At 36.0% G+C, this 14,329-nt stretch overlaps 1 non-coding gene across 1 annotated transcript; it reads left to right on the plus strand.

The window, feature by feature from the left end:
* Trnaa-agc (transfer RNA alanine (anticodon AGC)) lies at positions 1-72 on the plus strand. Its single transcript has one exon. It is a non-coding gene; the product is annotated as a tRNA-Ala (tRNA).
* Positions 73-14,329: the final 14,257 nt, after the last annotated feature.

Genomic DNA, 14,329 nt, shown 5'->3' on the forward strand with positions numbered 1-14,329 from the left:
TGGGGTGTGGCTCAGTGGTAGAGCGCTCACCTAGCAAGTGCGAGGCCCTGGGTTCGAGCCTTAGCACCACATTAAAATAAAGGTGTTGGGCTGGGGATGTGGCTCAAGCGGTAGCGTGCTCGCCTGGCATGCGTGTGGCCCGGGTTCGATCCTCAGCACCAAATACAAACAAAGATGTTGTGTCCGCCGAAAACTAAAAAAAAAAATAAATATTAAAAAATTCTCTCTCCCTCTCTCTCTCTCACCCTCTCTCTTTAAAAAATAAAATAAAATAAAGGTGTTGTGTCCAACTACAACTAAAAAATAAACATTTTTTAAAAATTCTTTGATTGCTTATTTAATGTCTCTGGGAAGTTTGTGATTTCTATAATGATTATTCCTTCATTGGGTTTAAAACCATTAGGAAAAAAGCAAAACAAAAATAGGATTACTTTTTCACTGAAAATTGAAGCATAGCACATATATATAGCAACACTAACCTGTCATTAATCTTAGCAACAGACAAGAAAAGAGATTGAGTATAAACCAGCAATCATCTGTGATCACATACTTTCATAATATCTATTCTACTTAGGAAAATATAACCTGATATGAAAAGCTTGAGTGCCTGATTACCTTTTTTAAAAAATATTATTTTAGTTGTCAATGGACCTTTGTTTTATTTCTTTATATATAGTTCTGAGAATTGAACCCAGTGCCTCACACATGCTAAACAAGAGATCTACCGCTGAGCTACAACCCCAGACCCCTGATTACTTTCTGAAAAAGTACTTTCAAGTTTGTCAATTCAAATTATTTGTTTCTAGACTTCCTATTTAATTCCAAAATTATCTCATGCTGACTTTAAGCTACTTCTTTTAGGCAATGTCACTTCTTGCTTTTTTTTTTTTTAATATTTTTAGTTATAGATGGACACAATGCCTTTATTTTGTTTTTTTTAATTTTATGTGGTGCTGAGGAAAGAACCCAGGGCCTCACACATGCTAGGCAAGTGCTCTACCACTGAGCTACAACCCCAGCCCCCTTGATTTTTTTTATATGTAATGTTTAAAAAATATTTTTTATTTGTAGATGGACACAATACCTTTATTTTATTTATTTATTTTTATATGGTGCTGAGGATTGAACCCAGTGCCTCACACATGCTAGGCAAATGTTCTACCACTGATCTACAAACACAGGCTTTTTATATTATGATCATTGATATAAGCCTTAAGTCTACTGCAACATTCAAAGCTAGTCATAAATTGTGTACAAACCAGTGTACTGTCTATTTATTTTATTTTTATTAGTATTATTTTTTTCAGTGCTAGGGATTGAACCCAGGGCCTTGGGAATGCCAAGTAAGTGTGCTACTACTGAGTTATACCCTCAGCTTTATTTTTATTTAATTTTTAATTTTTGGTACCAGAAATTGAACCCAGGGGCACTTAACTACTGTCACATCCCTAGCCCTTATATATATATATATATATATATATATATATATATATATATATATATATTTTTTTTTTTTTTTTTTTTTTTTTTTTTTTTAATTTAGAGTCAGGGTCTCACTGAGTTCCTTGGGACCTCACTAGGTTGCTGAGGTTGACTTTGAATTCACAATCCTACTGCATCTGCCTCCCAACCTCTAGGATTATAGGCACGTGCCACCACACCTGGCTTACTTTACTTTTTAAAATAGACTATTCCTTGCCGCAGTCTGGCTGGGCACAATTCAGGAGCCACTTGTCAAAAGAAACTAACTTTATTTTTAGAACCACACACGCCAAACAAAACAGCTCCTCAGGAAAAAACCCTCAGAGCCCAACTGCCACCACCGGCTTCCCACAAGCCACACTCCCCAACCACCAGCCTCCACACCTCCCACAATCCTCTTGCTCTTGAGGCCGATTGGCTGGGTCGCATGGGCGGAGCCAAAAAGTCCCCCAATGAGCAGCTCCGTGGCCTGAAAGGGCAGGGAAACAGCCCAATGAGCTTCACCGCAGAGGAGCCAATCAGCTAGATGTTGCTGGGGCCGCTGTGAGTCAATCATCAGCTGGCAGTCTGAAAGTTTGCTGGGTCCCCTTCGGCTGTGGCTCTCAACAATTCGTCTCACACTGAATCACTGTTTTCTTAAATATCATGAAATAAATGAAAAAAGAAATAGATATAAGATAAAAGAGGAGCTGATATATCAAAGACTCAATTAGTAATGGAAACAATAAAATAGAGAAAAACTTGTCTTGAGTTCATGCATAAGTGACTAAAACACAAAACGTTTTTCATATTTGTAGAATGTTACACATGCTTTATGGGAAAAATTTGCATAAGAGCAAGTCTAAATATATCAAATGCTTAAAGATATATATTATTCTAAACTATTTTTTAAATGGGATAAATCCTAATTTTAAAAATATATCACTGTACTCCACAGACAAAGGAAGACTCAATTACCCATCCATTTCTACAAGAAGTTGATTTATATTCTGCCTTGAATATGGCTGTGTTCAATTCTCTTCCAACCAACATCATCTAATTCATCAATTCACATAACACAAGGAACATTTGCTTTGGCTTCCCCTTAGAGAATATGAAAGATTCAAATAAGTTGAAAGAAATCGACAGTTTTTGAACAAAACTATATATATATATGTAAAACTGTTTTAAAAACTTGTAAGGAGAAAATATACAAAAGAAGGTTTTTGTTTTTAACTAGGAATAAAAACCCTGTGGGAGTGGGTGTTAAGGATGGGGGTACAATATTAAAGAGAATGATGGGAACAAAGACTTCACCTTTTTATCCTGTAGTATCTGGGATACAAGTGGATAATACTTGAGAGGGCTTAGGGAAAGCAGTCTCTGCAGGAGAGAACCAGGTTTTGATTAACTCAGGAAGTAGAAGTAATACTTTAGGGTAGTGATGGCCAAGAGAATGAACATTCTGGAAAGGCAGAGACGCTTCTGAAACATTTTCTAAACCTTTCTGTTATATAAACTTTCCATATACTATTTATGTTCTTCTGCACAAATTACTTGTAGAATCAAGTTTTTAAATGCTTTATTTTAAAACAATTTTAATATTTAAATTTTGAGCCCAAGGGTGCTCTACTACTGAGCTACACCCCAACCTTTCTTTTTTTTGAGATGGGATCTTGCTAAGTTGACCAGGCTGACCTCAAGCTATGATACTCCTATCTCAGCCACCCAAGTTGCTGGAATTACAGACGTGTGTCCCCATGGCTAGCAATGTTTTTATATTATTAATTTAATTTAATTTTATTATTATTATTATTTGTCTTGATACCAAGGATTGAACTCAAGGGTGCTTAACCACTAAGCTATATCACCAGCTCTTTTTAAATATTTTATTTAGAGACAGGGTCTCACTGAGCTGCTTAAGGCCTCACTAAGTTGCCGAGGCTGTCTTTGAACTTGTGCTCCTCCTTCCTCAGCCTCCTGAGCTGCTGGGGTTTCAGGTGTGCACCACCGTGCTGGGCTGCTTGTATTTTTTATGAGTATAAATCAACAGATATTTTAAGCTATATATTTTTTAAAATTTTCTCATTTCCTACAGTTTTTACAGAAAACTTCTTACATATCTGCTTTTCTACTTCAGAAGTCATGTGAATGAGCAACACATACTTTGAAAACTCATGCAAAAGAGCATAAAAATGAAGCAAAGCTCTATTATTGACCCATGAGACTTTGGATGCCAAATTTTCTTAAGGGGAAGAAATTAGAAGTGAGATGATAATTCTCTTGATAAAGATGTATTGCTGATTTTATTGCAAGAATCTAAGTAGCATCGCAGTAGCCTCTTTTTGCAGATACCGCCTCCCCATTCCCCACCACCACTCCATTCTTGATTTGGTATAATTCAAAGTCTGAACTATTTTGTCCATCTTTTGTCAAATTAACTTAATTTTGGTTATTCTCAGATGACACTTATTGCAAATTAGTAACCTAAAGCAAATATATTTTAAAAATAAAGAGCTATTAGGGTTGAAAACATCTTGTTTGAGAAATGTCGATCAGTTGTTATGTTGAAAGTAAATAATGCTTTTATGGTTGGTTCCTGTATTAGGTGTGAATAAAAGTCTCCCTTTAACTCCTGGTATTTTTAATTTGCAAGATAAAATTAGTAAAGAATTATTGAAAATAGACTTTCTCTGAAATTAAGGGACACTTCGTTATAAGGAGAATGAAACTCCAAACTGCTTTAGCTTCTAAACTTACTCAGGCTGAGATTAGAAACCATCCCCTGCCCTGGCCAGGCACCATGACATCTCTTTCTAGCTCAGCCTAACTAAATCTGCATATGTTTATTTCCTGCCTTTTGTCCTACTTTGCCTTCTCTTCTCTTATAAAAGTTTTCCTACCCCTTGTGTTTTCTGAAAAAAAATCTGAAGAATTTAAGTGTCCATGTTCCTTCAAAGCTGACTCAGAATAATTTTTTTTTTTTCCTGACAATTTGACTCTCAAGTATTTGTGGAGTAAGGGGTGGTAACATCACTATCTCTTGATTGTAACATTGCTCTTTAATAAAGAAATAATGCTGCCGGGCACGGTGACATACACCTTTAATCCAGGGAATTGGGGGCTGAGACCCGAGGATCCTGATTTCAAAGCCAGCCTCAGCAATGGGGAGGCATTAAGCAACACAGTGAGACCCTGTCTCTAAATATAATACAAAATAGGGCTGGGGATGTGGCTCCGTAGTTGAGTACCCCTGAGTTCAATCCCTGGTACCCAAAATTTTAAAAAGAAAAAATAAAAGAATGCCGTTTTGTTGTTGGTAAATCATATTTCTAAGTACATCAGTGAAATGTCATTAAGATGTACTTAATTATACTCCAGATCTACCATATATAAAATAGTTTTCTAAGAGGGGCTGGGGTTGTGGCTCAGTGATAGAGTGCTTGCTGAGCATCCATGAGATACTGGGTTCCATCCTGGCACCACATAAAAATAAACAAAATAAAGGTATTGTGTCCATCTACAACTAAAAAAATATTTTTTTAAAAAAAGACCACACATTAAAAAAAAAAAAAATCTAAGAGTAAAGAATTGTAAACCTAAAAGTACAATTTGAATTTAAATGATTATAACTTTTTTGAAATGCACCATGCTCTTTCATCTTCACTAGACAAATGAAATTTAACCTAGAGCAACAGTATTTAGTAAATAAACAAGCAACAAACTTTATTCTGAATAGCTATATAATTAGGCTTAATTTCAAGAGCAAAAAAAAAAAAAAAAAAAAACCCAAAACTTCCTTTCAAAGTGAGCTTTGGAATGACCCTAGGTTGTGTTTAGTTTTCATGAATGTGAACATGTTGTTACTGGGTTTACAGATGAATATCTATTTAACTCCATAGAAGACATTTTAAAGTGACTTGTATTGGGTTTTACAGCCAAATTATGTTCTTGAAGTGACTTTATTAAAATCACTAGCAGTTTTCCTTGGAGGCTGCCTCCCTGAGGGTGATTACAGCGAGAGTTTGGGATCCTAGCCCATGCTGATTGTTAAAAATGAACCTTCAGGGTTGGGGATGTGGCTCAAGCGGTAGTTCGCTCGCCTGGCATGCGTGCAGCCCGGGTTCGATCCTCAGCACCACATATAAACAAAGATGTTGTGCACGCCAATAACTAAAAAATAAATATTAAAAAAAAAATTCTCTCTCTATACCTCTCTCTCTCTTAAAAAAAAAAAAATGAACCTTCAGGAGCAAACCTCTGTGTCAGTACATAAAAATTCTTTTCGAATTTTTCAAGAGACTTAAGTAAATAATTAAGCCTATAATCTTCTAATAATTTAAGCAATAAATGATCTTCATTGAAGATGATGGATATAGTTAGAGAATATTACATGATATTCTTGTCCTTCCTTTGGTAATCTTAACTTTTGATGTAATTTTAAATTGAAAAAGTTACCAGAGTATTACAAGCAACTCCTACATGTCCTTCATCTAGATTCACTCCTTTTTTCCATCTCCCCATTTTTTTAAATAGCCCCCAGGCTTGCTCATGTACATGTACTCTTTCTTCCCCCCTCTCTTTACATGTACATCTAATATACATATAATATGCACCCAGCCAGGAACAGTGGCGCAAGCCCGTAATCCCAGTGGCTTGGGAGGCTGAAGCAGGAGGAACACAAGCTGCGGGCCAGCCTCAGCAATTTAGCAAGGCTCTGCTCAAAAAAAAAAAAAAGAAAGAAAGAAAGAAAAGAAAAGGGCTAGGAAAATATGGTTAAGTGGTTAAATGCCCCCGGGTTCAATCCTTGGTACCAGAAAAACAACAAAAAATACACATGCAGAACACTAATAAAGTTTAACCTGTTATCTATTCTGACTTCAAAATTTTTTTACAGATTGATTGATGCTATAAAATTTATTGAGCTTAAGTATAGTTCAAAGGTGTGTGTGTGTGTGTGTATAATCATCAGCACAATCAAGTTTTGGAACATTTTCATCAGCCCCCAAAATTTTATCATGCCAGTTTGTAGATAATTTTTGAGACACTGGTGAACTGATTTCAAAGTGACTGTACAATTTTACTTTTTAACCAGCAATGTGTGAGGGACACAGTTTCTTCACGTGTTTCACACTACTTTTTTTTTTTTTTTTTTTTTTTGTACTGGGGATTGAACCCAGGTCACTTAACCACTGAACCACATCCCCAGCCCCTTTTCTTTATATTTTATTTAGAGACAGAATCTCACTGAGTTGTTTAGGGCCCTCACCAAGTTGCTGAGGCTGGCTTTGAATTCTTAATCCTCCAGCCTCAGCGTCCTGAGCAACTACAGACATTTGCCACCCCATCTGACTTCACAATACTTCTTAATAATAATAGTCTACCCTTTTGATTATGGCATTTTAATGAACATGAAGTGGTATCTCAGACCTCTCATGTTCAGATTAAACTCATCCAAATTGTAATACCTCCCACATTTAAATCATTGTGGATTTAATTTGTATCTCTCTAATGACTTATGATGTTGAATATCTTCTGTGCTTATTTTATATCTTTGGAGAAATGTTTATTCAAACATTTTCTTTGGAAAAATGTCTGTTCAAATCTTTTGCCCCTTTTTTAGTTGAGGTATAGACTTAATTGTAAGTTATAAGTGAACATATATCCTGGATTAAAATCCTTTATCAGCTAGATCTTGCCTTTTTATCCAGTCTGATAATCTGCCATTTCACTGGGATGAGTGTTCACTCATATTTAATAATATTGATATAATTGGACTTACTTCTGCTTTTTGCTGTTTTTCTCATATCTAAAGCAATTCCTTTGTTTTTCTTTTCAGGTCTTTTGCTTTGAACAAATACTTTTTAGTACCATTTTAATTTTTCCTGCTATACTGAGATATTATATGTTTGAGTGGTTGCTGTAGGGATGGCAATATAAATCTTATTATAATCTACTTCATACCAACACAAACTTTCTTTTCCCGACACAAACTTAAATTCAATAAAATATACGAACTTTGCTGACGTGAAGCTCAGTTGTAGGGCAGTTGCCTAGTGTACACAATGCCCTGATACTCAGCACCACACACACACACACACACACACACACACAAAAAGTATGGATCTTGTTCCAATATATAAATTCCCTTTTCCTTGTTCTATTATTGTAATGTATATTGCATCTACTCAATGTTTCAAGCTCAACAGTATCAAGCTATAACTGCTCCTTTGCACAATCTTAAATCTTCATTCTTCATCTTAGAATGTCTATTTTTACCTTTGTTGTAAAAGGTAGATTTGTGAATACATATGCTTGACAAGTTTTTCTTTATTTCTTTATTTTTATTTATTTATTGTGTGGTGCTATGGATTGAACTGAGGGACTTGTGCATGCAAGGCAAGCATTCTACCAACTGAGCTATATCCCCAGCCCAAGTTTTTATTTATTTATTTATTTTTGAGAGAGAGAGAATTTTTTTTAATATTTCTTTTTCAGTTTTCGGTGGACACAACATCTTTATTTTATGTGGTGCTGAGGATCGAACCCAGCGCCCCTCGCATGCCAGGCGAGCACATTACCGCTTGAGCCACATCCCCAGCCCCCAAGTTTTTATTTTTATCTCTTTGAATATGTCATTCCAATGAACCCTGACTTCCATTAATTTTGAAAGTCAGCTATTGATCTTTTTGGTCCTTTTCATAGGCTAGATTGTTTTTATTAGTGCTTTCAAGATTTTTCCTTTTGTCTTTTAAAAGTCTGCCTATGAGTCATGCACAGGGGTACACACCTGTAATCTCAGCTACTTGGGTGACTGAGGCAGGAGAATCACAAGTTTGAAGCTAGCTTTAGCAATTTAACGAGACTCTTTCTCAAAATAAACAAGACTTTTAAAGGTCTAGGGTTTTAGCAAATGGTAGAACACCCCTGTGTTCCATCCCCAGAATACAAAGAAAAATAGTTTGTGATGTTTTTGGCAGAGCTCTACTTGTGATTATCCTTCTTTTGGTTTGTTGGTGTCAGATCAGGCGAGGCAGGCAGCAACCAAAGGAGGTAGATTTAAAAGGGCCGCTGAACAGGCTTTATTGAAATATCACTCCCGGGCCCAACTCAGACCCACAGAGAAGACAGGGGAAGGGTCTGAGGAGAAACCGGTGGAAGCTCAACCGGACTGGACTTTTATGGGGTTTACAGCAGGAAGGGAAGGGCTTGGGACAGGAAAAGGTGTTTCTAGGGTCCGTTGCCCCCTTGGAGTTGGTCAGGGGAGTTGGCTGAACTCCAGGATTGGCCAGGGGGTCCTGCTGATTGACAGGCGTTAGTCAGGAGATCTGGCTGATTGACAGGCGTTTCCACCCACATCTGATTGATGTTCAAAGCAGCTCGGGCTGCTTTGTTCTAAGTTGCCACCAAGTGGCCACCAAGTCGCTGCCACCGACCTAACAGTTGGGTTTCTTAAATCTGAGAGATTTTTGGCTTTCATTTCTTCAAATATGTATTTTTGCCATTTTCTGTCTTTCCTCTTCTGTAATTCCTCTTATACATGTGCTGATGTTGTCCTGGTCTCTGAGATTCTGCTCATTTTCTTCTTTCTCTTTGTTCTTCAAGTCAAACAATTTTTTTTTTTTTTTTAAGAGAGAGAGGGGGCGGGGGGAGAATTTTAATATTTATTTTTTTAGTTTTCGGCGGACACAACATCTTTGTTTGTATGTGGTGTGAGGATTGAACCCGGGTTGCATGCATGCCAGGCGAGCGCGCTACCGCTTGAGCCAAATTCCCAGCCCCAAGTCAAACAATTTCACTTGATTTTTGTTCAGCAACTTCAAATCTACTGAATTTTTTACTTCAGACATACTTTTCAACTTCTGGTTCTTTCATATGCTCTCATTTTGAGATTCTTTTTTTGTGTGTGTGTGTGTGAGTGCCCCCTGTTTTTAGCTACTCCAAACAGCTCAAGGGCATCCACTGAAGGGTGCTTGAGACATTTTGGGGTTTTGGAGACTGCTTTAAGAAAATGGAGCTGTCTGGGGAGGACTGGAAAATGCCCCTGGGATTTAATGCCCTATTTCTTTTTTTAAGTTAATTTTTTATTTATATATGACAGTGGAATGCATTACAATTTTTATTACACATATAGAGCACAATTTTTCATCTCTCTGATTGTATACAAAGTATATTCATACCAATTCATGCCTTCATATGTGTACTTTGGATAATAATGATCATCACATTCTACCATCATTTCTAACCCCATGCCCCCTCCCCCCTCTGCCACACCACTGCCCTATCTAGAGTTTCTCTATTCCTCCCATGCTCCCCCTCCCTACCCTACTACAAATTAGCCTCCTTATATCAGAGAAATCATTCAGCATTTGGTCTTTTGGGATTGGCAGACTTCATTTAGTGTTATCTTCTCTACCTCCATCCATTTACCTGCAAATGACATGATTTCATTCCCTTTTATTGCTGAGTAATATTTCATTGTGTATGTATGCCACATTTTTTTCATCCATTCATCTATTGAGAGCATCTAGGTTGGTTCCACAATTTAACTATTGTGAATTGTGCTGCTATAAACATTGATGTGGCTGTGTCCCTGTAGTATGCTGTTTTTAAGTTCTTTGGGTATAGACCAAGAAGAGGGATAGCTGGGTCCAATAGTGGTTCCATTCCCAATTTTCCAAGAAATCTCCATACTGCTTTCCATATTGGCTGCACCAATTTGCAGTCTCATCAGCAGTGTATGAGTGTGCCTTTTCCCCCACATCCTCACCAACACTTATTGTTGTTTGTATTCATAATAGCTGCCATTCTAACTGGAGTGAGATGAAATCTTAGAGTAGTTTTGATTTACATTTCACTGCTAGCGATGATGAACATTTTTTCATATATTTGTTGATTAATTGTATATCTCATCTTCTGAGAAGTCTCTGTTCAGGTCCGTGGTCCATTTATTGATTGGGTTATTTGTTTTTTTGGTGCTTAGCATTTTGAGTTCTTTATATACTCTAGAGATTAGTGCTCTATCTGATGTGTGAGAGGTAAAGATTTGCTCCCAAGATGTAGGCTCTCTATTCACCTCACAGATTGTTTCTTTTGCTGAGAAGAAACTTTTTAGTTTGAATCTATCCCATTTATTGATTCTTGATTTTATTTAGTGCTCCAAAGGAAGTTGGGGCGTAAATCCACATGATGGAGATTAGGGCCTATTTTTCTCTTCTATTCAATGCAGGGTCTCTGGTTTTATTCCTAGGTCCTTGATCCATTTTGAGTTGAGTTTTTTTGCATGGTAAGAGATAGGGTCTTAATTTCATTTTGTTGCATATGGATTTCTAGTTTTCCGAGCACCATTTGTTCAAGAGGCTATCTTTTCTCCAATGCATGTTTTTGGCACCTTTGACTACTATAGGATAATTGAAATTTTGTGGGTTAGTGTCTGTGTCCTCTATTCTGTGCCATTGGTCTACCAGTCTGTTTTGGTGCCAATACCATGCTGTTTTTGTTACTGTTGCTCTGTAGTATAGTTTATGGTCTCGTATAGTGTTGCCACCTGCTTCACTCTTTCGGCTAAGGATTACTTTAGCTATACTGAGTCTCTTATTATTCCAGATGAATTTCATGACTGCTTTATTTATTTATTTATTTTAAAAAGTTTTTTTGTAGTTGTAAATGGACATAATGCCTTTATTTTGTTTATTTTTATGTGGTGCTGAGGATCAAACCCAGTGCCTCATGCATGCTAGGCAAGCACTCTGCTGCTGAGCTACAGCCCCAGTCCCATACTTTTTCTATTTCTATGAGGAATGCCATTGGGATTTTGATCAGAGTTGCATTAAATCAGTATAGTGCTTTTGGTAGTATGGTCATTTTGATATTAATTCTGCTTATCCAAGAGCAAGGTAGATCTTTCCATCTTCTAAGGTCTTCTTTCATTTCTTTCTTTAGGGTTCTGCACTTTTCATCATATAGATCTTTCACCTCTTTTGTTAAGTTGATTCCCAGGGTTTTTTTGTTTGTTTGTTTTTGTTTTTTGAGGCTATTGTAAATGGGGTAGTTCTCCTCATTTCCCTTTCTGAGGATTTGTCACTGACATACAGAAATGCATTTGATTTATGGGTGTTGATCTTATATCCTGTGATTTGCTGAATTCATTTACTAGTTCTATAAGTTTTCTGGTGAAACTTTTAGGGTCTTCTAGGTATAGAATCCTATCATCAGCAAATAGTGCCAATTTGAATTCTTCTTTTCCTAAGTGCATCCCTTTAATTTCTTTCTTGTGCCTAATTGCTCTGGCCAATGTTTCAAGAACTATGTTAAATTGAAATGGTGAAAGAGGGCATCCCTGTCTTATTACAATTTTTAGAGGGAATGCCTTCAATTTTTCTTCATTTAGAATGATGTTGGCCTGGGGCTTAGCATAGATAGCCTTTATGATATTGATATATGTTCCTGTTATCCCTAGTTTTTCTAGTGTTTTGGACATAAAGGGGTGCTGTATTTTGTCAAATGTTTTTTCTGCATCTATTGAGATGATCATATGATTCTTACCTTTAAGTCTATTGATGTGATGAATTACATTTAGTGATTTCTGTATGCTGAACCAACCTTGCATCCCTGGGATGAATCCTACTTGATTGTGGTGCACTATCTTTTTGATATATTTTAGTATTCAATTTGCCAGAATTTTATTGATAATTTTTGCATCTATGTTCATTAGAGATATTGGTCTGAAGTTTTTTACTTATTTTTTATTTTTTTTTTTGATGTGTCTGTGCCTGATTTTGGAATCAGGGTGATATTGGCCTCATAAAATGAGTTTGGAAGTGCTCCCTCTTTTTCTATTTCCTGAAATAAAGTGAAGAGTATTGGTATCAGTACTTATTTAAAGGTCTTGTAGAACTCCGCTGTGTATTCTTCTGGTCATAGGCTTTTCTTTGTTGGTAGACTTCGGATGGCATCTTCTATTTTGTCTATTTCGTCCTTGAAATTGAACTGTTTAAATTGTATATATCATCCTGATTCAATTTGGGCAAATTATATGACTCTAGAAATTTGTCAATGCCTTTGATATTTTCTATTTTATTGGAGTACAAGTTTTCAAAATAACTTCTAATTATCTTCTGTATTTCTGTAGTGTCTCTTGTGATATTTCCTTTTTCATCATGTATGTTAGTAATTTGAGTTTTCTCTCTCCTTCTCTTCATTAGCATGGCTAAGGGTCTGTCAATTTTATTTATTTTTTCAAAGAACCAACTTTTTGTTCTGTCGATTTTTTCAATTGTTTCTTTTATTTCAATTTCATTGATTTCAGCTCTGATTTTAATTATTTCCTGTCTTCTACTGCTTTTGGTGTAGATTTTTCTAGGACTTTGAAATGTAATGTTAAGTCATTTATTTGTTGACTTTTTCTTCTGTTAAGAATGAACTCCATGCAATGAACTTTCCTCTTAGAACTACTTTCATAGTGTCCCAGTGATTTTGATATGTTGTATCTGTGTTCTCATTAACCTCTAAAATTTTTTTAATCTCCTCCTTGATGTCTTCTGCAACCCATTGTTCATTCAGTAGCATATTATTTAGTCTCTAGGTGTTGGAGTGGATTTTATTTCTTATTTTATCATTGATTTCTAATTTCATTCCATTATGATCTGATAGAATGCAGGGTAGTATCTTTACTTTTTTATATTTGCTAAGAGTTGCTTTGTGGCATAACACATGGCCTATTTTAGAGAAGGATCAATGTGCTGCTGAGAAGAAAGTATATTCTCTCATTGAAGGATAAAATATTCTATATATGTCAGTTAAGTCAAAGTTATTGATTATAATTTTGAGTTCTATAGTTTCTTTGTTCAGCTTTTGTTTGAAAGGTCTATCTTGTGATAAAAGAAGTGTGTTAAAGTCACCCAAGATTATTGTATTGTGTTCTATTTGATTTTGAACTTGATAAGAATTTGTTTGATGGAATGTAGATGCTCCATTGTTTGGGGCACATATATTTATAATTGTTAAGTCATGTTGGCGTATGATTCCCTTGAGCAGTATGTAGTGTCCTTCTTTATCCTTTTTGAAGTCTACTTTATTTGATATGATGATGGAAACCCCTGCTTGCTTCCGTAGTCCATGTGAGTGATATGATTTTTCCCAACCCTCCAGCTTCAGCCTGTGGATGTCTTTTCCTATGAAAGGAGTCTCTTGGAGGCAGGATCCTGTTGGGCCTTTTTTTTTTAAATCCAATCTGATAGTCAATGTCTTTGATTGGTGAGTTTAGGCCTTTAACGTTCATGGTTATTATTGAGACATGATTTGTATTCCCAGCCATTTTTGTTTATTTTTGGTATTTAACATGACTTGGTTTCTCCTCTGATTAGATTTTCCTTTAGTGTAATACCACCCTCTGCTGATTTTCATTATTGTTTTTCATTTCCTCTTTGTGGAATATTTTGCTGAGGATGTTCTGTGGTGCAGGATTTCTAGTTGTAAATTCTTTTTAACTTTTGTTTATTGTGGAAGATTTTTATTTCATCATCAAATCTAAAGCTTAGTTTTGTTGGGTATAAAATTCTTTGTTGGAATCCATTTTCTTTCAGAGCTTGGTATATGTTTTTCCATGATCTCCTGGCTTTGAGGGTCTGGGTTGAAAAATCTGCTGAGATACTAATTGATCTCCCCTATATGTGATCTGATTTCTCTATCATGTGGTTTTTAAGATTTGATCCTTATTCTGTATACCAGGCATTTTCATTATAATGTGTCTTGGTGTAGACCTGTTGTAATTTTGTACATTTGATGTCCTGTAAGCCTCTTGTATTTGGTTTTCCAATTCGTTCTTCATGCTTGAGAAATTTTCTGATATTATCTCATTGAAGAGATT

The sequence above is a fragment of the Callospermophilus lateralis genome, chromosome 15 (assembly GCF_048772815.1).
Source record: "Callospermophilus lateralis isolate mCalLat2 chromosome 15, mCalLat2.hap1, whole genome shotgun sequence".
NCBI lineage: Eukaryota > Metazoa > Chordata > Mammalia > Rodentia > Sciuridae > Callospermophilus > Callospermophilus lateralis.